The sequence below is a fragment of the Lepisosteus platostomus genome, chromosome 5, assembly GCF_059453375.1.
Source record: "Lepisosteus platostomus isolate fLepPlt1 chromosome 5, fLepPlt1.hap1, whole genome shotgun sequence".
NCBI classification, from domain to species: domain Eukaryota; kingdom Metazoa; phylum Chordata; class Actinopteri; order Semionotiformes; family Lepisosteidae; genus Lepisosteus; species Lepisosteus platostomus.
Window position 1 is genome coordinate 53,750,940 of NC_142615.1, and position 22,989 is coordinate 53,773,928.

At 49.7% G+C, this 22,989-nt stretch overlaps 1 long non-coding RNA gene, 11 other non-coding genes and 14 pseudogenes across 12 annotated transcripts in view; 24 read left to right on the top strand and 2 right to left on the bottom strand.

Annotated features, from left to right (window-relative positions):
• LOC148669316 (uncharacterized) overlaps positions 1–22,989 on the bottom strand; it is a 209,257-nt gene that overhangs the window by 61,995 nt on the left and 124,273 nt on the right. The window lies entirely within an intron of this gene.
• Positions 1,156–1,320, bottom strand: LOC148669323 (U1 spliceosomal RNA). Its single transcript, XR_015938035.1, has one exon. It is a non-coding gene; the product is annotated as a U1 spliceosomal RNA (small nuclear RNA).
• On the top strand, positions 4,736–4,854 carry LOC148669324 (5S ribosomal RNA; annotated as a pseudogene).
• On the top strand, positions 5,391–5,508 carry LOC148669325 (5S ribosomal RNA; annotated as a pseudogene).
• On the top strand, positions 6,046–6,164 carry LOC148669326 (5S ribosomal RNA). Its single transcript, XR_015938547.1, has one exon. It is a non-coding gene; the product is annotated as a 5S ribosomal RNA (ribosomal RNA).
• LOC148669327 (5S ribosomal RNA) lies at positions 6,702–6,820 on the top strand (annotated as a pseudogene).
• LOC148669328 (5S ribosomal RNA) lies at positions 7,358–7,476 on the top strand (annotated as a pseudogene).
• LOC148669329 (5S ribosomal RNA) lies at positions 8,014–8,132 on the top strand (annotated as a pseudogene).
• On the top strand, positions 8,670–8,788 carry LOC148669330 (5S ribosomal RNA). The gene has a single exon (XR_015938625.1). It is a non-coding gene; the product is annotated as a 5S ribosomal RNA (ribosomal RNA).
• LOC148669331 (5S ribosomal RNA) lies at positions 9,326–9,444 on the top strand. The gene has a single exon (XR_015938278.1). It is a non-coding gene; the product is annotated as a 5S ribosomal RNA (ribosomal RNA).
• LOC148669332 (5S ribosomal RNA) lies at positions 9,982–10,100 on the top strand. The gene has a single exon (XR_015938856.1). It is a non-coding gene; the product is annotated as a 5S ribosomal RNA (ribosomal RNA).
• Positions 10,638–10,756, top strand: LOC148669333 (5S ribosomal RNA; annotated as a pseudogene).
• Positions 11,293–11,411, top strand: LOC148669334 (5S ribosomal RNA). The gene has a single exon (XR_015938626.1). It is a non-coding gene; the product is annotated as a 5S ribosomal RNA (ribosomal RNA).
• LOC148669335 (5S ribosomal RNA) lies at positions 11,949–12,067 on the top strand. The gene has a single exon (XR_015938385.1). It is a non-coding gene; the product is annotated as a 5S ribosomal RNA (ribosomal RNA).
• LOC148669336 (5S ribosomal RNA) lies at positions 12,604–12,722 on the top strand (annotated as a pseudogene).
• Positions 13,260–13,368, top strand: LOC148669337 (5S ribosomal RNA; annotated as a pseudogene).
• Positions 13,902–14,020, top strand: LOC148669338 (5S ribosomal RNA; annotated as a pseudogene).
• LOC148669339 (5S ribosomal RNA) lies at positions 14,558–14,676 on the top strand (annotated as a pseudogene).
• Positions 15,214–15,332, top strand: LOC148669340 (5S ribosomal RNA). The gene has a single exon (XR_015938705.1). It is a non-coding gene; the product is annotated as a 5S ribosomal RNA (ribosomal RNA).
• Positions 15,870–15,988, top strand: LOC148669341 (5S ribosomal RNA; annotated as a pseudogene).
• Positions 16,526–16,644, top strand: LOC148669342 (5S ribosomal RNA). The gene has a single exon (XR_015938641.1). It is a non-coding gene; the product is annotated as a 5S ribosomal RNA (ribosomal RNA).
• LOC148669343 (5S ribosomal RNA) lies at positions 17,182–17,300 on the top strand. Its single transcript, XR_015938697.1, has one exon. It is a non-coding gene; the product is annotated as a 5S ribosomal RNA (ribosomal RNA).
• Positions 17,838–17,956, top strand: LOC148669344 (5S ribosomal RNA). The gene has a single exon (XR_015937674.1). It is a non-coding gene; the product is annotated as a 5S ribosomal RNA (ribosomal RNA).
• LOC148669345 (5S ribosomal RNA) lies at positions 18,494–18,612 on the top strand (annotated as a pseudogene).
• Positions 19,150–19,268, top strand: LOC148669346 (5S ribosomal RNA; annotated as a pseudogene).
• On the top strand, positions 19,806–19,914 carry LOC148669347 (5S ribosomal RNA; annotated as a pseudogene).

The window sequence follows — 22,989 nt, forward strand, 5'->3', positions numbered from 1 at the left end:
CTTAGTGAGCCCAAGATCTCATCAAGAATCGGCTCCAGCAACAGGGCTGGGCGCATTGTTCCATTCTCCGACCACTCTCGGTGTAAACAAGTCCCTCCTGGTCTCTGCTTGAAATGCACTTTCCTGCGTTTGCTTTGGTGTAACTGGCTTCCCCTGCATGGGCGAATGTGAAGAAGATCCTTAGTAAGTCATTGAAGAAAACCAAGAAGAGGTCGGAGTGGCCTCTGTCGTTCATCAACGATCCAGTCAGGCAGTACTCCTCCTTTTCTGCCAGTATGCGGATTCGAACCGGGGTTGTTGCGGCCACAACACAAATTCTGAGCACTATACGATCACAGCGAGTTACCGAGACATACACAGCCAGTAGGAAAGGATGTACTCTCTTTGTGTGACACTAGTCGGAAAAGTCCTGACGCTGCATTTCAACTGAGCCCTAGTATACATCAACCCTTCGACACTCTGAGTGCCAACTCTCTTGTGTGTTTTCTCCATCAAGCAGGTCATGAAGGCAGCAATTACAGTTTGCTTACATGACGCACGCACAACATGGCTGTATGCTCCCATATGGTCTAGCGTTTACGATACCTGATCTTCACCCAGGTGGCCTGGTTTCAGCTCCTTGTATGAGAACGTGTCAGTTTTGCCTCCTGCTTTCCAAAGATCAGCACCATGTTTTACGCCTCCCCCGAATATCGAAGCTGCCTCTAAATCTGCAAAAGAAGATGAGTCGATAAACCACTTGTTTTTCGTATAACTATACATATATTCATTTATTACTGATTTCATTCATTGAGCACGGATACAATAGAGGTACAGCCATTCACTGTTTGACATGTCTGCACTGGTACAGAACCTAGCAATCAGAAAACCGGTGAAACTGTCTTGAGAATTAGCATACAGTACCGAGGCCCCCATGACCAAATAAAGGCTAACCTCGATAATCAGCCTAAATAATGCAGACAACAGCAAAACGACTGACTTTGAAAAGGGAATGAATGTCCGGAAGGAGTAGTGTAACCAGCTTGAAATGCTTCTCCGGACCTCTAACTAAAAGAAACCGGGAACCAGCAGTGGCATCGACTCCTTTCGAACTGGGATCCTATCGCAGCTCGTGGTGTCCTAACTCTCCCGTATCTGATATTGGACCAAGCACATCAGGAGAGAGCGCGAACGCAGTCCCCCACTACCAGAAATTATGCAGTCGAGATTCCCACATTTGGGGAATTCGCAGGGGTCAGCACAGCCGGAGTGCAATGGCCGAGCCTCGCCCTGGGTGAATCGATTTTTTAAGAACTTTATTTTCTTTTCACAAAAAAATACAGGACATCACAAATTAGAAAGCTTTACATTAATATACATACTTAAAACAGTATATATAATCACATCTCATTACATATTGACACGGTACCAGTTATATAGCAACAATTTATTTTTTTCTGGTGCAAATCACATTCTTTACTTAAACATGATAATGTTTTTCACAGTTTCTTGAGATATTGACCTATGCTCTCAATTTCCCACAGATTTTCTGCTTCCTCCCTCCCTTCTCTCCACAGATCTCTGAGGTAATAGTTCTCTCGGGTGATGAACAGGGCCAGGCTACCTGCTGCCTTGACTGGGACCTCGATGCCTTTGAACAGCCCCATGTTCCTCACTCTCCACAGGGCGTCTTTCCCACTGCTCACCACGGCCCAGATCCTGTCAAACACGTCAGGAGGAAGATGGACAGGAGAGATGCCGTTGTAGCGGCAATGCTTGTTAATAAGACAGAATTAGGCGGTGGTATTCTGTCCTAAATGAGGCCCCATCTCACCCTCCATCTTTGTGGTGCAGCCACAGAGAAAGTATTCATGCAGGTTGATTTAAGATGTTTTCTTTTGATAATGGACAGCTCCCAGATGGGGATGCACTTAGCTTAGCCTGGCTATCATGATCAATGGTCATCCATTGGTGCCTATCTGTCTAGGGAGTGCCGAATGGACATCTGGACTGCATTCCTAAGTGTCAAGAGTAAGTGACTCATATCTCACCTTGACCAACCAATCAGGGACTGGCAGGGCGTGGTAATACCACGTGGGTCTCTAATGCCCGCCAAACTCTCAACCAATCAGCACATATCTATGTCTTGGTCAAAAACGGAGCGCAAGCTCAGATCGGGGCTCTCCTTGGCCATTTTCACGCATCCTCAGAGACAATCACGTGACAACTGCTGTTGTCTGCAAAGGGACTTGGACTTTGTTCTAAGCGCGAGGCCGAGGATCCCATACGTACTCAGAATTCTACCAACGTGAATGATCCGCTTGATCAACGGCAGCCTACAGTTGGACCCTCATCGACAACCTGAATAGCTTATTCAGAAGCAGCGCTGGACCAGGAACGAACCAGCTTCTTCCCAGGCAAAAGAGTGACTTGTGAGGACTCGCGGTCACACTCTGTGCATAGAGACTTTCTACTAGCCAGCTGGACTGCTGGTAGATCTCCTCGGAGCAACGACTGCCTTGCGCGCCGCAGTCAGATTCCTCCGCCCGTCCTACTCCGAGCTGTACCTCAACTGGTTGGCCGGTAGCCAGAGGACGCCGGGACAACGCCCATTGGACAACTGCTGGAACAGAGGCTGCAACAGAGCCTGTCAGCTGGTTTGGTGTTCATGCCGGGAGATTCCAAATCCATACACAGTGGATAAGTAAACCCCATGTTCTACATTGTGTCTCGAGAATTCAATTGTACCTCAACACAAGTTGTTATCAATTTAATTCATGAGTAATGTATTTACTTCCGAGTTTAGAGTAACAGTGGGTAATAACACTGATAAGCAATTTGGTAACCGAATGATATATATTGACATATATTCTCTGTTGTGTATCTCTTTGTGTTGGCATCTCTTCGAGATTATATACCTTGTATATTGATAACCCTCACAGTAAGGTCTGCCGCTCGTATCCAGGCAGACTAGTATATGTTTGGTGCACAATTTATATGAATAAATGTATCTCGTGTATTGAACCCGTGTGTGTGCGTTGTTAGTTGTTCTGACGATTGATTTTCTAAAAGCCACAACGAACAACCTCGTGATTACTGCTACAATTAATAATTGTCTCAGTAAACCCATCAAACCTCTACAACCATGACACACCACCATAAACTATATTAATTTAGGAACATAAACATATAGTGTAAACTGTATATGGCTGGTATTGGTAGTTTAAAGAAAAAATACACACCAGTATTCCACTTTCTTCCTAAACATTTTAAGCATCAAAGTCTTACATGTAGTAAGATTTTACCACGTTTCGGAAACGTTTTTACATGCTCCTTCTGACCATCTTAACTTTATATACTTTGTGAAAAGTCATAAGATATTAACATTTTCTGTGAATGTGCTCGTTATCGGAGTAAACAAAAGCATACTTTTAGAATTTGATTAATAGGGAATATAATATGGAATCACGTACCTAAAGAAATTAATAACGATATAATTATTTTTATGTACTGTAGCTCAAATAGTAGTATAATATACTTTCTATGGATACATGTGCCTCTGCGCAACGCAGAAGCACATCCACAAGTAACATTACCTAGCTAAGAGAAGACATTGGCTAGCCATTATGATAAATACAGTGGAAAAAAGCAATTGGGAAAATAAGACCTGCTGATCTGTTATACATACCAGGAAGAGAACAGAACATGATTTTTTTCTGTTCGAAACGTGTGTTGTCTTTATGAAATTCATGTATTTTAAACGTTTAATTAAGCAGAAAAAAATTTACAGAAAGATACTAAGCTGATCACGAGATAGAAAGATCACCCGTTTTTCGCGCATCAAAAGTGGCTATTAACTGGATGAACTGTTATTAACTGGAGTCAACTGGGTGAAAACACATAATATGAACATGAAACAAAACAAAAAATAAAAATAAGATACAATCTACAGACATTAAAACCAGTGTCATGGAAATATAACTATCAAGGAAGCCACAAGAGAGAGTTCTCACCTGAGTAAAGTCTTTATTTCAATATTGGGAGCAACCAGAGACTCAATTTGTTACAGGCAGTACAGGGTTTTCATAAGACGTTGCGCTGGAAAAAAGCTCAGCGCTTTGTCCCTTCTAAAACTTCCACTTTCCCTAAGAGAAAACAGATTACATCAAAAAGCGAAAGAAGAAGCACTAGATATGTTATTCAAAGCTTTTCAGTTACTTTCAGCTAATTCTAACGACCCAGACAGCATATATTGTTTTGGAAAATTGTCTTCTAAAGTAACCTAAACAGTGTACTTTGTTGACGCACTGTTTTCTAAAATTCTGCACGTACTGTAGCACAGCAATTACATCCTTGAAATATATTATCTAAAAGCCCCAATATATTTATTTGCAAAGCTCTCTACATTTTAAGAATCAATTTACTTATTAGATTTCCACTTCAAGACTTGTTCGGCTGGCGTTCGGGGAGTCGCGTTTTACAGAATTGTATTGAGATCGTTTTCCACAGAGCTCAGATGTCAAAGCACAGCAGCAGCTCTCCACAGCAATCCTCTATAGCGCCCTTTCTCCCGCAGCTCCGTCCTCATTGGAAGGAAGCAAGTATGAAAGGCTGAAGTGAAATAGAGCGGGGATGAAGGCAGTGAAGAGAGAGAACGTGGGAAGAAGAGAAAAACGCAAGGGAAAAAAAGTAGCGTCGTAAAAGAGGTGACGGAGCTGTCCTCTCAATAAGAAGGGTGCCAGCGAGCCTTGCTCTCGCTTGCGGCCACACCCCCTTGAGCACGCCTGATCTCGTCTGATCTCGGAAGCTAAACAGGGATGGGCCTGGTTAGTACTTGGATGGGAGACCGCCTGGGAATACCAGGTGCTGTAAGTTTTAAGCGCAGGAGGCGACCTATCCCCACTCGCTCGCTCATTCCCCTGTTCACACGTGCAGTGCGGCTTGTCCGTCTGTTTATTTGTCAGCTTTGGCGAGACACGGGTGCTTGTGTATTAGCGTGAGCGTTTTTTATTCTGATCATGAACAGTTTTACAAGTCCGCAAAGGATCGAGGAAAGGTTTATCGCCAGCTGAAAAGAGACACAGCGCTTCGGCTGTGGAGACTTGTTCGGCTGGCGTTCGGAGAGTCGCGTTTTTCAGAATTGTATTGAGATCGTTTTCCACAGAGCTCAGATGTCAAAGCACAGCAGCAGCTCTCCACAGCGATCCTCTATAGCGCCCTTCCTCCCGCAGCTCCGTCCTCATTGGAAGGAAGCAAGAGTGAAAGGCTGAAGTGAAATAGAGCGGGGACGAAGGCAGTGAAGAGAGAGAACGTGGGAAGAAGAGAAAAACGCAAGGGAAAAAAAGCAGCGTCGTAAAAGAGGTGACGGAGCTGTCCTCTCAATAAGAAGGGTGCCAGCGAGCCTTACTCTCGCTTACGGCCACACCCCCTTGAGCACGCCTGATCTCGTCCGATCTCGGAAGCTAAACAGGGATGGGCCTGGTTAGTACTTGGATGGGAGACGCCTGGGAATACCAGGTGCTGTAAGCTTTTAAGCGCAGGAGGCGCCCTATCCCCGCTCGCTTGCTCATTCCCCTGTTCACACGTGCAGTGCGGCTTGTCCGTCTCTTTATTTGTCAGCTTTGGCGAGACACGGGTGCTTGTGTATTAGCTTAAGCTTTTTTTTTTCTGATCAGGGACAGTTTTACAAGTCCGCAAAGGATCGAGGAAAGGTTTATCGCCAGCTGAAAAGAGACACAGCGCTTCGGCTGTGGAGACTTGTTCGGCTGGCGTTCGGAGAGTCGCGTTTTTCAGAATTGTATTGAGATCGTTTTCCACAGAGCTCAGATGTCAAAGCACAGCAGCAGCTCTCCACAGCGATCCTCTATAGCGCCCTTTCTCCCGCAGCTCCGTCCTCATTGGAAGGAAGCAAGAGTGAAAGGCTGAAGTGAAATAGAGCGGGGACGAAGGCAGTGAAGAGAGAGAACGTGGGAAGAAGAGAAAAACGCAAGGGAAAAAAAGCAGCGTCGTAAAAGAGGTGACGGAGCTGTCCTCTCAATAAGAAGGGTGCCAGCGAGCCTTGCTCTCGCTTGCGGCCACACCCCCTTGAGCACGCCTGATCTCGTCTGATCTCGGAAGCTAAACAGGGATGGGCCTGGTTAGTACTTGGATGGGGGACCGCCTGGGAATACCAGGTGCTGTAAGCTTTTGAGCGCAGGAGGCGCCCTATCCCCGCTCGCTCGCTCATTCCCCTGTTCACACGTGCAGTGCGGCTTGTCCGTCTGTTTATTTGTCAGCTTTGGCGAGACGCGGGTGCTTGTGTATTAGCGTGAGCGTTTTTTAATCTGATCAGGAACAGTTTTACAAGTCCGCAAAGGATCGAAGAAAGGTTTATCGCCAGCTGAAAAGAGACACAGCGCTTCGGCTGTGGAGACTTGTTCGGCTGGAGTTCGGAGAGTCGCGTTTTTCAGAATTGTATTGAGATCGTTTTCCACAGAGCTCAGATGTCAAAGCACAGCAGCAGCTCTCCACAGCGATCCTCTATAGCGCCCTTTCTCCCGCAGCTCCGTCCTCATTGGAAGGAAGCAAGAGTGAAAGGCTGAAGTGAAATAGAGCGGGGACGAAGGCAGTGAAGAGAGAGAACGTGGGAAGAAGAGAAAAACGCAAGGGAAAAAAAGCAGCGTCGTAAAAGAGGTGACGGAGCTGTCCTCTCAATAAGAAGGGTGCCAGCGAGCCTTGCTCTCGCTTACGGCCACACCCCCTTGAGCACGCCTGATCTCGTCTGATCTCGGAAGCTAAACAGGGATGGGCCTGGTTAGTACTTGGATGGGAGACCGCCTGGGAATACCAGGTGCTGTAAACTTTTAAGCGCATGAGGCGCCCTACCCCCGCTCGCTCGCTCATTCCCCTGTTCACACGTGCAGTGCAGCTTGTCCGTCTGTTTATTTGTCAGCTTTGGCGAGACACGGGTGCTTGTGTATTAGCGTGAGCGTTTTTTATTCTGATCATGAACAGTTTAACAAGTCCGCAAAGGATCGAGGAAAGGTTTATCGCCAGCTGAAAAGAGACACAGCGCTTCGGCTGTGGAGACTTGTTCGGCTGGCGTTCGGAGAGTCGCGTTTTTCAGAATTGTATTGAGATCGTTTTCCACAGAGCTCAGATGTCAAAGCACAGCAGCAGCTCTCCACAGCGATCCTCTATAGCGCCCTTTCTCCCGCAGCTCCGTCCTCATTGGAAGGAAGCAAGAGTGAAAGGCTGAAGTGAAATAGAGCGGGGACGAAGGCAGTGAAGAGAGAGAACGTGGGAAGAAGAGAAAAACGCAAGGGAAAAAAAGCAGCGTCGTAAAAGAGGTGACGGAGCTGTCCTCTCAATAAGAAGGGTGCCAGCGAGCCTTGCTCTCGCTTATGGCCACACCCCCTTGAGCACGCCTGATCTCGTCTGATCTCGGAAGCTAAACAGGGATGGGCCTGGTTAGTACTTGGATGGGAGACCGCCTGGGAATACCAGGTGCTGTAAACTTTTAAGCGCATGAGGCGCCCTACCCCCGCTCGCTCGCTCATTCCCCTGTTCACACGTGCAGTGCAGCTTGTCCGTCTGTTTATTTGTCAGCTTTGGCGAGACACGGGTGCTTGTGTATTAGCGTGAGCGTTTTTTATTCTGATCATGAACAGTTTAACAAGTCCGCAAAGGATCGAGGAAAGGTTTATCGCCAGCTGAAAAGAGACACAGCGCTTCGGCTGTGGAGACTTGTTCGGCTGGCGTTCGGAGAGTCGCGTTTTTCAGAATTGTATTGAGATCGTTTTCCACAGAGCTCAGATGTCAAAGCACAGCAGCAGCTCTCCACAGCGATCCTCTATAGCGCCCTTTCTCCCGCAGCTCCGTCCTCTTTGGAAGGAAGCAAGAGTGAAAGGCTGAAGTGAAATAGAGCGGGGACGAAGGCAGTGAAGAGAGAGAACGTGGGAAGAAGAGAAAAACGCAAGGGAAAAAAAGCAGCGTCGTAAAAGAGGTGACGGAGCTGTCCTCTCAATAAGCAGGGTGCCAGCGAGCCTTGCTCTCGCTTACGGCCACACCCCCTTGAGCACGCCTGATCTCGTCTGATCTCGGAAGCTAAACAGGGATGGGCCTGGTTAGTACTTGGATGGGAGACCGCCTGGGGATACCAGGTGCTGTAAGCTTTTAAGCGCAGGAGGCGCCCTATCCCCGCTCGCTCGCTCATTCCCCTGTTCACACGTGCAGTGCGGCTTGTCCATCTGTTTATTTGTCAGCTTTGGCGAGACACGGGTGCTTGTGTATTAGCGTGAGCGTTTTTTATTCTGATCAGGAACAGTTTTACAAGTCCGCAAAGGATCGAGGAAAGGTTTATCGCCAGCTGAAAAGAGACACAGCGCTTCGGCTGTGGAGACTTGTTCGGCTGGCGTTCGGAGAGTCGCGTTTTTCAGAATTGTATTGAGATCGTTTTCCACAGAGCTCAGATGTCAAAGCACAGCAGCAGCTCTCCACAGCGATCCTCTATAGCGCCCTTTCTCCCGCAGCTCCGTCCTCATTGGAAGGAAGCAAGAGTGAAAGGCTGAAGTGAAATAGAGCAGGGACGAAGGCAGTGAAGAGAGAGAACGTGGGAAGAAGAGAAAAACGCAAGGGAAAAAAAGTAGCGTCGAAAAAGAGGTGACGGAGCTGTCCTCTCAATAAGAAGGGTGCCAGCGAACCTTGCTCTTGCTTACGGCCACACTCCCTTGAGCACGCCTGATCTCGTCTGATCTCGGAAGCTAAACAGGGATGGGCCTGGTTAGTACTTGGATGGGAGACCGCCTGGGAATACCAGGTGCTGTAAGCTTTTAAGCGCAGGAGGCGCCCTATCCCCGCTCGCTCGCTCATTCCCCTGTTCACACGTGCAGTGCGGCTTGTCCATCTGTTTATTTGTCAGCTTTGGCGAGACACGGGTGCTTGTGTATTAGCGTGAGCGTTTTTTATTCTGATCAGGAACAGTTTTACAAGTCCGCAAAGGATCGAGGAAAGGTTTATCGCCAGCTGAAAAGAGACACAGCGCTTCGGCTGTGGAGACTTGTTCGGCTGGCGTTCGGAGAGTCGCGTTTTTCAGAATAGTATTGAGATCGTTTTCCACAGAGCTCAGATGTCAAAGCACAGCAGCAGCTCTCCACAGCGATCCTCTATAGCGCCCTTTCTCCCGCAGCTCCGTCCTCATTGGAAGGAAGCAAGAGTGAAAGGCTGAAGTGAAATAGAGCGGGGACGAAGGCAGTGAAGAGAGAGAACGTGGGAAGAAGAGAAAAACGCAAGGGAAAAAAAGCAGCGTCGTAAAAGAGGTGACGGAGCTGTCCTCTCAATAAGAAGGGTGCCAGCGAGCCTTGCTCTCGCTTATGGCCACACCCCCTTGAGCACGCCTGATCTCGTCTGATCTCGGAAGCTAAACAGGGATGGGCCTGGTTAGTACTTGGATGGGAGACCGCCTGGGAATACCAGGTGCTGTAAGCTTTTAAGCGCAGGAGGCGCCCTATCCCCGCTCGCTCGCTCATTCCCCTGTTCACACGTGCAGTGCGGCTTGTCCGTCTGTTTATTTGTCAGCTTTGGCGAGACACGGGTGCTTGTGTATTAGCGTGAGCGTTTTTTATTCTGATCAGGAACAGTTTAACAAGTCCGCAAAGGATCGAGGAAAGGTTTATCGCCAGCTGAAAAGAGACACAGCGCTTCGGCTGTGGAGACTTGTTCGGCTGGCGTTCGGAGAGTCGCGTTTTTCAGAATTGTATTGAGATCGTTTTCCACAGAGCTCAGATGTCAAAGCACAGCAGCAGCTCTCCACAGCGATCCTCTATAGCGCCCTTTCTCCCGCAGCTCCGTCCTCATTGGAAGGAAGCAAGAGTGAAAGGCTGAAGTGAAATAGAGCGGGGACGAAGGCAGTGAAGAGAGAGAACGTGGAAAGAAGAGAAAAACGCAAGGGAAAAAAAGCAGCGTCGTAAAAGAGGTGACGGAGCTGTCCTCTCAATAAGAACGGTGCCAGCGAGCCTTGCTCTCGCTTACGGCCACACCCCCTTGAGCACGCCTGATCTCGTCTGATCTCGGAAGCTAAACAAGGATGGGCCTGGTTAGTACTTGGATGGGAGACCGCCTGGGAATACCAGGTGCTGTAAGCTTTTAAGCGCAGGAGGCGCCCTATCCCCGCTCGCTCGCTCATTCCCCTGTTCACACGTGCAGTGCGGCTTGTCCGTCTGTTTATTTGTCAGCTTTGGCGAGACACGGGTGCTTGTGTATTAGCGTGAGCGTTTTTTATTCTGATCAGGAACAGTTTAACAAGTCCGCAAAGGATCGAGGAAAGGTTTATCGCCAGCTGAAAAGAGACACAGCGCTTCGGCTGTGGAGACTTGTTCGGCTGGCGTTCGGAGAGTCGCGTTTTTCAGAATTGTATTGAGATCGTTTTCCACAGAGCTCAGATGTCAAAGCACAGCAGCAGCTCTCCACAGCGATCCTCTATAGCGCCCTTTCTCCCGCAGCTCCGTCCTCATTGGAAGGAAGCAAGAGTGAAAGGCTGAAGTGAAATAGAGCGGGGACGAAGGCAGTGAAGAGAGAGAACGTGGGAAGAAGAGAAAAACGCAAGGGAAAAAAAGCAGCGTCGTAAAAGAGGTGACGGAGCTGTCCTCTCAATAAGAAGGGTGCCAGCGAGCCTTGCTCTCGCTTACGGCCACACCCCCTTGAGCACGCCTGATCTTGTCTGATCTCGGAAGCTAAACAGGGATGGGCCTGGTTAGTACTTGGATGGGAGACCGCCTGGGAATACCAGGTGCTGTAAGCTTTTAAGCGCAGGAGGCGCCCTATCCCCGCTCGCTCGCTCATTCCCCTGTTCACACGTGCAGTGCGGCTTGTCCGTCTGTTTATTTGTCAGCTTTGGCGAGACACGGGTGCTTGTGTATTAGCGTGAGCGTTTTTTATTCTGATCAGGAACAGTTTAACAAGTCCGCAAAGAATCGAGGGAAGGTTTATCGCCAGCTGAATAGAGACACAGCGCTTCGGCTGTGGAGACTTGTTCGGCTGGCGTTCGGAGAGTCGCGTTTTTCAGAATTGTATTGAGATCGTTTTCCACAGAGCTCAGATGTCAAAGCACAGCAGCAGCTCTCCACAGCGATCCTCTATAGCGCCCTTTCTCCCGCAGCTCCGTCCTCATTGGAAGGAAGCAAGAGTGAAAGGCTGAAGTGAAATAGAGCGGGGACGAAGGCAGTGAAGAGAGAGAACGTGGAAAGAAGAGAAAAACGCAAGGGAAAAAAGCAGCGTCGTAAAAGAGGTGACGGAGCTGTCCTCTCAATAAGAAGGGTGCCAGCGAACCTTGCTCTCGCTTACGGCCACACTCCCTTGAGCACGCCTGATCTCGTCTGATCTCGGAAGCTAAACAGGGATGGGCCTGGTTAGTACTTGGATGGGAGACCGCCTGGGAATACCAGGTGCTGTAAGCTTTTAAGCGCAGGAGGCGCCCTATCCCCGCTCGCTCGCTCATTCCCCTGTTCACACGTGCAGTGCGGCTTGTCCGTCTGTTTATTTGTCAGCTTTGGCGAGACACGGGTGCTTGTGTATTAGCGTGAGCGTTTTTTATTCTGATCAGGAACAGTTTAACAAGTCCGCAAAGGATCGAGGAAAGGTTTATCGCCAGCTGAAAAGAGACACAGCGCTTCGGCTGTGGAGACTTGTTCGGCTGGCGTTCGGAGAGTCGCGTTTTTCAGAATTGTATTGAGATCGTTTTCCACAGAGCTCAGATGTCAAATCACAGCAGCAGCTCTCCACAGCGATCCTCTATAGCGCCCTTTCTCCCGCAGCTCCGTCCTCATTGGAAGGAAGCAAGAGTGAAAGGCTGAAGTGAAATAGAGCGGGGACGAAGGCAGTGAAGAGAGAGAACGTGGGAAGAAGAGAAAAACGCAAGGGAAAAAAAGCAGCATCGTAAAAGAGGTGACGGAGCTGTCCTCTCAATAAGAAGGGTGCCAGCGAGCCTTGCTCTCGTTTACGGCCACACCCCCTTGAGCACGCCTGATCTCGTCTGATCTCGGAAGCTAAACAGGGATGGGCCTGGTTAGTACTTGGATGGGAGACCGCCTGGGAATACCAGGTGCTGTAAGCTTTTAAGCGCAGGAGGCGCCCTATCCCCGCTCGCTCGCTCATTCCCCTGTTCACACGTGCAGTGCGGCTTGTCCATCTGTTTATTTGTCAGCTTTGGCGAGACACGGGTGCTTGTGTATTAGCGTGAGCGTTTTTTATTCTGATCAGGAACAGTTTAACAAGTCCGCAAAGGATCGAGGAAAGGTTTATCGCCAGCTGAAAAGAGACACAGCGCTTCGGCTGTGGAGACTTGTTCGGCTGGCGTTCGGAGAGTCGCGTTTTTCAGAATTGTATTGAGATCGTTTTCCACAGAGCTCAGATGTCAAATCACAGCAGCAGCTCTCCACAGCGATCCTCTATAGCGCCCTTTCTCCCGCAGCTCCGTCCTCATTGGAAGGAAGCAAGAGTGAAAGGCTGAAGTGAAATAGAGCGGGACGAAGGCAGTGAAGAGAGAGAACGTGGGAAGAAGAGAAAAACGCAAGGGAAAAAAAGCAGCATCGTAAAAGAGGTGACGGAGCTGTCCTCTCAATAAGAAGGGTGCCAGCGAGCCTTGCTCTCGTTTACGGCCACACCCCCTTGAGCACGCCTGATCTCGTCTGATCTCGGAAGCTAAACAGGGATGGGCCTGGTTAGTACTTGGATGGGAGACCGCCTGGGAATACCAGATGCTGTAAGCTTTTAAGCGCAGGAGGCGCCCTATCCCCGCTCGCTCGCTCATTCCCCTGTTCACACGTGCAGTGCGGCTTGTCCATCTGTTTATTTGTCAGCTTTGGCGAGACACGGGTGCTTGTGTATTAGCGTGAGCGTTTTTTATTCTGATCAGGAACAGTTTTACAAGTCCGCAAAGGATCGAGGAAAGGTTTATCGCCAGCTGAAAAGAGACACAGCGCTTCGGCTGTGGAGACTTGTTCGGCTGGCGTTCGGAGAGTCGCGTTTTTCAGAATTGTATTGAGATCGTTTTCCACAGAGCTCAGATGTCAAAGCACAGCAGCAGCTCTCCACAGCGATCCTCTATAGCGCCCTTTCTCCCGCAGCTCCGTCCTCATTGGAAGGAAGCAAGAGTGAAAGGCTGAAGTGAAATAGAGCGGGGACGAAGGCAGTGAAGAGAGAGAACGTGGGAAGAAGAGAAAAACGCAAGGGAAAAAAAGCAGCGTCGTAAAAGAGGTGACGGAGCTGTCCTCTCAATAAGAAGGGTGCCAGCGAGCCTTGCTCTCGCTTATGGCCACACCCCCTTGAGCACGCCTGATCTCGGAAGCTAAACAGGGATGGGCCTGGTTAGTACTTGGATGGGAGACCGCCTGGGAATACCAGGTGCTGTAAGCTTTTAAGCGCAGGAGGCGCCCTATCCCCGCTCGCTCGCTCATTCCCCTGTTCACACGTGCAGTGCGGCTTGTCCGTCTATTTGTCAGCTTTGGCGAGACACGGGTGCTTGTGTATTAGCGTGAGCGTTTTTCATTCTGATCAGGAACAGTTTTACAAGTCCGCAAAGGATCGAGGAAAGGTTTATCGCCAGCTGAAAAGAGACACAGCGCTTCGGCTGTGGAGACTTGTTCGGCTGGCGTTCGGAGAGTCGCGTTTTTCAGAATTGTATTGAGATCGTTTTCCACAGAGCTCAGATGTCAAAGCACAGCAGCAGCTCTCCACAGCGATCCTCTATAGCGCCCTTTCTCCCGCAGCTCCGTCCTCATTGGAAGGAAGCAAGAGTGAAAGGTTGAAGTGAAATAGAGCGGGGACGAAGGCAGTGAAGAGAGAGAACGTGGGAAGAAGAGAAAAACGCAAGGGAAAAAAAGCAGCGTCGTAAAAGAGGTGACGGAGCTGTCCTCTCAATAAGAAGGGTGCCAGCGAGCATTGCTCTCGCTTATGGCCACACCCCCTTGAGCACGCCTGATCTCGTCTGATCTCGGAAGCTAAACAGAGATGGGCCTGGTTAGTACTTGGATGGGAGACCGCCTGGGAATACCAGGTGCTGTAAGCTTTTAAGCGCAGGAGGCGCCCTATCCCCGCTCGCTCGCTCATTCCCCTGTTCACACGTGCAGTGCGGCTTGTCCGTCTGTTTATTTGTCAGCTTTGGCGAGACACGGGTGCTTGTGTATTAGCGTGAGCGTTTTTTATTCTGATCAGGAACAGTTTAACAAGTCCGCAAGGAATCGAGGAAAGGTTTATCGCCAGCTGAAAAGAGACACAGCGCTTCGGCTGTGGAGACTTGTTCGGCTGGCGTTCGGAGAGTCGCGTTTTTCAGAATTGTATTGAGATCGTTTTCCACAGAGCTCAGATGTCAAAGCACAGCAGCAGCTCTCCACAGCGATCCTCTATAGCGCCCTTTCTCCCGCAGCTCCGTCCTCATTGGAAGGAAGCAAGAGTGAAAGGCTGAAGTGAAATAGAGCGGGGACGAAGGCAGTGAAGAGAGAGAACGTGGGAAGAAGAGAAAAACGCAAGGGAAAAAAAGCAGCGTCGTAAAAGAGGTGACGGAGCTGTCCTCTCAATAAGAAGGGTGCCAGCGAGCCTTGCTCTCGCTTACGGCCACACCCCCTTGAGCACGCCTGATCTTGTCTGATCTCGGAAGCTAAACAGGGATGGGCCTGGTTAGTACTTGGATGGGAGACCGCCTGGGAATACCAGGTGCTGTAAGCTTTTAAGCGCAGGAGGCGCCCTATCCCCGCTCGCTGGCTCATTCCCCTGTTCACACGTGCAGTGCGGCTTGTCCGTCTGTTTATTTGTCAGCTTTGGCGAGACACGGGTGCTTGTGTATTAGCGTGAGCGTTTTTTATTCTGATCAGGAACAGTTTTACAAGTCCGCAAAGGATCGAGGAAAGGTTTATCGCCAGCTGAAAAGAGACACAGCGCTTCGGCTGTGGAGACTTGTTCGGCTGGCGTTCGGAGAGTCGCGTTTTTCAGAATTGTATTGAGATCGTTTTCCACAGAGCTCAGATGTCAAAGCACAGCAGCAGCTCTCCACAGCGAACCTCTATAGCGCCCTATCTCCCGCAGCTCCGTCCTCATTGGAAGGAAGCAAGAGTGAAAGGCTGAAGTGATATAGAGCGGGGACGAAGGCAGTGAAGAGAGAGAACGTGGGAAGAAGAGAAAAACGCAAGGGAAAAAAAGCAGCGTCGTAAAAGAGGTGACGGAGCTGTCCTCTCAATAAGAAGGGTGCCAGCGAGCCTTGCTCTCGCTTACGGCCATACCCCCTTGAGCACGCCTGATCTCGTCTGATCTCGGAAGCTAAACAGGGATGGGCCTGGTTAGTACTTGGATGGGAGACCGCCTGGGAATACCAGGTGCTGTAAGCTTTTAAGCGCAGGAGGCGCCCTATCCCCGCTCGCTGGCTCATTCCCCTGTTCACACGTGCAGTGCGGCTTGTCCGTCTGTTTATTTGTCAGCTTTGGCGAGACACGGGTGCTTGTGTATTAGCGTGAGCGTTTTTTATTCTGATCAGGAACAGTTTTACAAGTCCGCAAAGGATCGAGGAAAGGTTTATCGCCAGCTGAAAAGAAACACAGCGCTTCGGCTGTGGAGACTTGTTCGGCTGGCGTTCGGAGAGTCGCGTTTTTCAGAATTGTATTGAGATCGTTTTCCACAGAGCTCAGATGTCAAAGCACAGCAGCAGCTCTCCACAGCGATCCTCTATAGCGCCCTTTCTCCCGCAGCTCCGTCCTCATTGGAAGGAAGCAAGAGTGAAAGGCTGAAGTGAAATAGAGCGGGGACGAAGGCAGTGAAGAGAGAGAACGTGGGAAGAAGAGAAAAACGCAAGGGAAAAAAAGCAGCGTCGTAAAAGAGGTGACGGAGCTGTCCTCTCAATAAGAAGGGTGCCAGGGAGCCTTGCTCTCACTTACGGCCACACCCCCTTGAGCACGCCTGATCTCGTCTGATTTCGGAAGCTAAACAGGGATGGGCCTGGTTAGTACTTGGATGGGAGACCGCCTGGGAATACCAGGTGCTGTAAGCTTCTAAGCGCAGGAGGCGCCCTATCCCCGCTCCCTCGCTCATTCCCCTGTTCACACGTGCAGTGCGGCTTGTCCGTCTGTTTATTTGTCAGCTTTGGCGAGACACGGGTGCTTGTGTATTAGCGTGAGCGTTTTTTATTCTGATCAGGAACAGTTTTACAAGTCCGCAAAGGATCGAGGAAAGGTTTATCGCCAGCTGAAAAGAGACACAGCGCTTCGGCTGTGGAGACTTGTTCGGCTGGCGTTCGGAGAGTCGCGTTTTTCAGAATTGTATTGAGATCGTTTTCCACAGAGCTCAGATGTCAAAGCACAGCAGCAGCTCTCCACAGCGATCCTCTATAGCGCCCTTTCTCCCGCAGCTCCGTCCTCATTGGAAGGAAGCAAGAGTGAAAGGCTGAAGTGAAATAGAGCGGGGACGAAGGCAGTGAAGGGAGAGAACGTGGGAAGAAGAGAAAAACGCAAGGGAAAAAAAGCAGCGTCGTAAAAGAGGTGACGGAGCTGTCCTCTCAATAAGAAGGGTGCCAGCGAGCATTGCTCTCGCTTACGGCCACACCCCCTTGAGCACGCCTGATCTCGTCTGATCTCGGAAGCTAAACAGGGATGGGCCTGGTTAGTACTTGGATGGAAGACCGCCTGGGAATACCAGGTGCTGTAAGCTTTTAAGCGCAGGAGGCGCCCTATCCCCGCTCGCTCGCTCATTCCCCTGTTCACACGTGCAGTGCGGCTTGTCCGTCTGTTTATTTGTCAGCTTTGGCGAGACACGGGTGCTTGTGTATTAGCGTGAGCGTTTTTTATTCTGATCATGAACAGTTTAACAAGTCCGCAAAGGATCGAGGAAAGGTTTATCGCCAGCTGAAAAGAGACACAGCGCTTCGGCTGTGGAGACTTGTTCGGCTGGCGTTCGGAGAGTCGCGTTTTTCAGAATTGTATTGAGATCGTTTTCCACAGAGCTCAGATGTCAAAGCACAGCAGCAGCTCTCCACAGCGATCCTCTATTGCGCCCTTTCTCCCGCAGCTCCGTCCTCATTGGAAGGAAGCAAGAGTGAAAGGCTGAAGTGAAATAGAGCGGGGACGAAGGCAGTGAAGAGAGAGAACGTGGGAAGAAGAGAAAAACGCAAGGGAAAAAAAGCAGCGTCGTAAAAGAGGTGACGGAGCTGTCCTCTCAATAAGAAGGGTGCCAGCGAGCCTTGCTCTCGCTTACGGCCATACCACCTTGAGCACGCCTGATCTCGTCTGATCTCGGAAGCTAAACAGGGATGGGCCTGGTTAGTACTTGGATGGGAGACCGCCTGGGAATACCAGGTGCTGTAAGCTTTTAAGCGCAGGAGGCGCCCTATCCCCGCTCGCTGGCTCATTCCCCTGTTCACACGTGCAGTGCGGCTTGTCCGTCTGTTTATTTGTCAGCTTTGGCGAGACACGGGTGCTTGAGTATTAGCGTGAGCGTTTTTTATTCTGATCAGGAACAGTTTTACAAGTCCGCAAAGGATCGAGGAAAGGTTTATCGCCAGCTGAAAAGAAACACAGCGCTTCGGCTGTGGAGACTTGTTCGGCTGGCGTTCGGAGAGTCGCGTTTTTCAGAATTGTATTGAGATCGTTTTCCACAGAGCTAAGATGTCAAAGCACAGCAGCAGCTCTCCACAGCGATCCTCTATAGCGCCCTTTCTCCCGCAGCTCCGTCCTCATTGGAAGGAAGCAAGAGTGAAAGGCTGAAGTGATATAGAGCGGGGACGAAGGCAGTGAAGAGAGAGAACGTGGGAAGAAGAGAAAAACGCAAGGGAAAAAAAGCAGCGTCGTAAAAGAGGTGACGGAGCTGTCCTCTCAATAAGAAGGGTGCCAGCGAGCCTTGCTCTCGCTTACGGCCACACCCCCTTGAGCACGCCTGATCTCGTCTGATCTCGGAAGCTAAACAGGGATGGGCCTGGTTAGTACTTGGATGGGAGACCGCCTGGGAATACCAGGTGCTGTAAGCTTTTAAGCGCAGGAGGCGCCCTATCCCCGCTCGCTCGCTCATTCCCCTGTTCACACGTGCAGTGCGGCTTGTCCGTCTGTTTATTTGTCAGCTTTGGCGAGACACGGGTGCTTGTGTATTAGCGTGAGCGTTTTTTATTCTGATCAGGAACAGTTTTACAAGTCCGCAAAGGATCGAGGAAAGGTTTATCGCCAGCTGAAAAGAGACACAGCGCTTCGGCTGTGGAGACTTGTTCGGCTGGCGTTCGGAGAGTCGCGTTTTTCAGAATTGTATTGAGATCGTTTTCCACAGAGCTCAGATGTCAAAGCACAGCAGCAGCTCTCCACAGCGATCCTCTATAGCGCCCTTTCTCCCGCAGCTCCGTCCTCATTGGAAGGAAGCAAGAGTGAAAGGCTGAAGTGAAATAGAGCGGGGACGAAGGCAGTGAAGAGAGAGAACGTGGGAAGAAGAGAAAAACGCAAGGGAAAAAAAGCAGCGTCGTAAAAGAGGTGACGGAGCTGTCCTCTCAATAAGAAGGGTGCCAGCGAGCCTTGCTCTCGCTTACGGCCACACCCCCTTGAGCACGCCTGATCTCGTCTGACCTCGGAAGCTAAACAGGGATGGGTCTGGTTAGTACTTGGATGGGAGACCGCCTGGGAATACCAGGTGCTGTAAGCTTTTAAGCGCAGGAGGCGCCCTATCCCCGCTCGCTCGCTCATTCCCCTGTTCACACTTGCAGTGCGGCTTGTCCGTTTGTTTATTTGTCAGCTTTGGCGAGACACGGGTGCTTGTGTATTAGCGTGAGCGTTTTTTATTCTGATCAGGAACAGTTTTACAAGTCCGCAAAGGATCGAGGAAAGGTTTATCGCCAGCTGAAAAGAGACAGAGCGCTTCGGCTGTGGAGACTTGTTCGGCTGGCGTTCGGAGAGTCGCGTTTTTCAGAATTGTATTGAGATCGTTTTCCACAGAGCTCAGATGTCAAAGCACAGCAGCAGCTCTCCACAGCGATCCTCTATAGCGCCCTTTCTCCCGCAGCTCCGTCCTCATTGGAAGGAAGCAAGAGTGAAAGGCTGAAGTGAAATAGAGCGGGGACGAAGGCAGTGAAGAGAGAGAACGTGGGAAGAAGAGAAAAACGCAAGGGAAAAAAAGCAGCGTCGTAAAAGAGGTGATGGAGCTGTCCTCTCAATAAGAAGGGTGCCAGCGAGCCTTGTTTTCGCTTACGGCCACACCACCTTGAGCACGCCTGATCTTGTCTGATCTCGGAAGCTAAACAGGGATGGGCCTGGTTAGTACTTGGATGGGCGACCGCCTGGGAATACCAGGTGCTGTAAGCTTTTAAGCGCAGGAGGCGCCCTATCCCCGCTCGCTCGCTCATTCCCCTGTTCACACGTGCAGTGCGGCTTGTCCGTCTGTTTATTTGTCAGCTTTGGCGAGACACGGGTGCTTGTGTATTAGCGTGAGCGTTTTTTATTCTGATCAGGAACAGTTTTACAAGTCCGCAAAGGATCGAGGAAAGGTTTATCGCCAGCTGAAAAGAGACACAGCGCTTCGGCTGTGGAGACTTGTTCGGCTGGCGTTCGGAGAGTCGCGTTTTTCAGAATTGTATTGAGATCGTTTTCCAATGAGCTCAGATGTCAAAGCACAGCAGCAGCTCTCCACAGCGATCCTCTATAGCGCCCTTTCTCCCGCAGCTCCGTCCTCATTGGAAGGAAGCAAGAGTGAAAGGCTGAAGTGAAGTAGAGCGGGGACGAAGGCAGTGAAGAGAGAGAACGTGGGAAGAAGAGAAAAACGCAAGGGAAAAAAAGCAGCGTCGTAAAAGAGGTGACGGAGCTGTCCTCTCAATAAGAAGGGTGCCAGCGAGCCTTGCTCTCGCTTACGGCCACACCCCCTTGAGCACGTCTGATCTCGGAAGCTAAACAGGGATGGGCCTGGTTAGTACTTGGATGGGAGACCGCCTGGGAATACCAGGTGCTGTAAGCTTTTAAGCGCAGGAGGCGCCCTATCCCCGCTCGCTCGCTCATTCCCCTGTTCACACGTGCAGTGCGGCTTGTCCATCTGTTTATTTGTCAGCTTTGGCGAGACACGGGTGCTTGTGTATTAGCGTGAGCGTTTTTTATTCTGATCAGGAACAGTTTTACAAGTCCGCAAAGGATCGAGGAAAGGTTTATCGCCAGCTGAAAAGAGACACAGCGCTTCGGCTGTGGAGACTTTATTAATTAGGCCCTTCAGTAGTTGAGATCTCTGTTATACCCATCTAGAAACATGCAATCAGCATGTTATTGCTGAAGCAATAGTCACAACATTATTCCACACCTGGGTGAGATGCGGGTTATGATGACAGTCATGCTTTCTACACCTTATACTGAGCTCAGAAATGGACCGAGCGGACATCTCACGAGCAGATCCCTCCGCGTATAAGAAAGGCAACTTGTCTCAGCAAAAATACCACGGATTCACATCCAAAATATGATAAAAAGGCAAAAACCCCACACTTGGAATGCAAACGTACCCTAAAAAGGAAACACGGTTTTAAAACCAACTTGATTTTCCCCTGGAGAAACCTTTTTATGGACACACATCGCATCTATTACACATGTAGAACTAAATATAAAGATAAAACTTAATATAAGAAGTCATGACATATCACACATGACGAAGTCTGGTCCAGAATAAACAGTTTACACTGACCCACCTTTATTTACCCTGGTCACTCACTTCTATTAACTGTTTAACTGGGTAACAAATTAATATTTGTTTCAATTTGGGATCTACACCTGGGAGCCCTGAAATGTTGGCCAGAGGGGAGAAGCTGATATTCAGACGTGAGAATATATTAAAATAAAGGATCTGATGTTGTTTTTCACCTGTCTAATCAAAGCTTGTTCAAAAATTATCTGATTATAGGACACACGAGTTTATAATCATACTCATTCCACTTTTTAACCCCGTATATATGCACAATATGAAACGTATATACACTAAATCTCACGTGTGACTCCCATAATATACATTTCTTTACGAAAATTAGGAACACTTACTACAATTATCAACCCCCCATGACGAGGCAATATTTCATACCTTTGTTTCTTTGTGGGTTCAAAGTTCTGTCCTGTCGTTTCACACGTAATGTTTTGGTAGTTATCTCAATTTTCCTTTGCAATTATCTCCAAGATCATCATCAACTTTTTGTAAAACGCTATGCACAACTGATATTTAAAGAAAGTCCTGTACCAAAACGTCTTCGTAGGGAAAGACAACTTTTTTTTCCTTACGTTAGTCGCTACACGGTTACTCAAAAAATCCATTCACCGCCTTTAAAAAAAAGTTTCGTTTTTTATTGTGGTTCACTGACATTTCTGTCACAATTCTGAGGGACCCCAAATAAAATTCACTTGCCGGTATAAAGACGCCGGCGAGGATAAGACAGGTATCGAGCCACCTGCGTATCTAGCGGACGTTTAAAATAAAAAAAATGGCGTGTAATGTTGCGAAGGGCTACTGTTTTTTTTATAGTTTGTCGATTGTAAGGGACGTGGGCCGCGACAGAAATACTGGACGGGGTGGGAAAAGGTTTATTGATGGTTTATTGTACCGCAACGGTCACAATTGACTCACCAGCAAAGATGGCGCCGAGGCCACATCGACTCCCTCGCGCCCTGCCTCGCACCGAAGCTCGAGCTGCGGAGCGCGACACCAAACTGCCGGTCCACGGGCGCGGGCGCCGGACATAGACGTCATAAACCCTTCCGAGGCGCAGGAATTATAGATCACGGTAGTTTCTTCTGGACCCGGGTTAGGGACAGTGTGCCCTCCGTGAGAGTCTTCTGAGGAAGCCAGTGTCTCATGGGTGTCCAGGCTTGGTACCATCTGTCCATCACAGGACACACAGACACACACACTCACACACCCTGGACAGGACACCAGTCCATCACAGGACACACACACACTCACTCACACACCCTGGACAGGACACCAGTCCATCACAGGACACACACACACTCACACACCCTGGACAGGACACCAGTCACTCACAGGACACACACACACACTCACACACCCTGAACAGGACACCAGTCCCGCACAGGACACACACACACAACCTGGATAGGACACCAGTCCCTCACAGGACACTCAGACACACACACTCACATACCCTGGACAGGAACCAGTCCATCACATGACAAACACACACTCACTCACACACCCTGGACAGGACAGCACTCCATCATAGGACACACACACACCAGGGCCAGTTTTCCCAGAAGCCAATTAGCCCAAAAGCCTGTCTTTGGACCCGAAGAACACAGGGAGTCCAGACCCGAGCCCGGAGCCCTTCCGCGCTGAACCCCTCCGTACAGACGGCCGCACACAGCTCCGTTGTTCCCGATTCCCGAGGTGATCTGTTAAAAGAAGCCGGTGTGTTGCCTCCAGGTGACATTTCCTACTGGAGTCAGGACAGGAGGCTCTTCTGTACACAGAAGGGGGTGGGGGTGGGGAACAAGCCGCCCAGCCCTGTGGTTGAAGCCGATACCCCGGCTTCTCTCCAGACACAGCTGGGTGAGCTCCTCCAGTCAGTACAGGGGGCTCTACTGTACACAGAGGGTGGCGGGGGTGTGGAACAACTCCTTTGTTCGGGGCCTTGGGGCATTCTTGTTGTGAAAGGCGCTATATAAAAAACTGAATTGAAATTGAATCTTACAGGTTTGGGTTTTTCGGAGATCTTGTCAGAGATCTTGTCTGACGTGCCATTTCAAAAACGTAACGACACTCCTCACGTCCGAGCGCCGCCGGTCTGTGACGTAACGTATGCTTACACAACCATGACGGTTTCATCATGGACAGCACGAAAGCCCGAAAAGTGGTTGACGTTTTAATTTGGCAACGCCACGATGGATCCCAGTTTTTTTTTTATTTTGGGGGCCAAAGAGGACAAAAAAGGAAACGTCTGGAGGTGGATCGATGGTCATCTCTGCGGTTGTTCTGATGTTCTGGAAAAAACAAAACAAAAAAAAAACGGCTCGCTTGCCCGGTCGTGTAGTGTTTCCACACCCCACG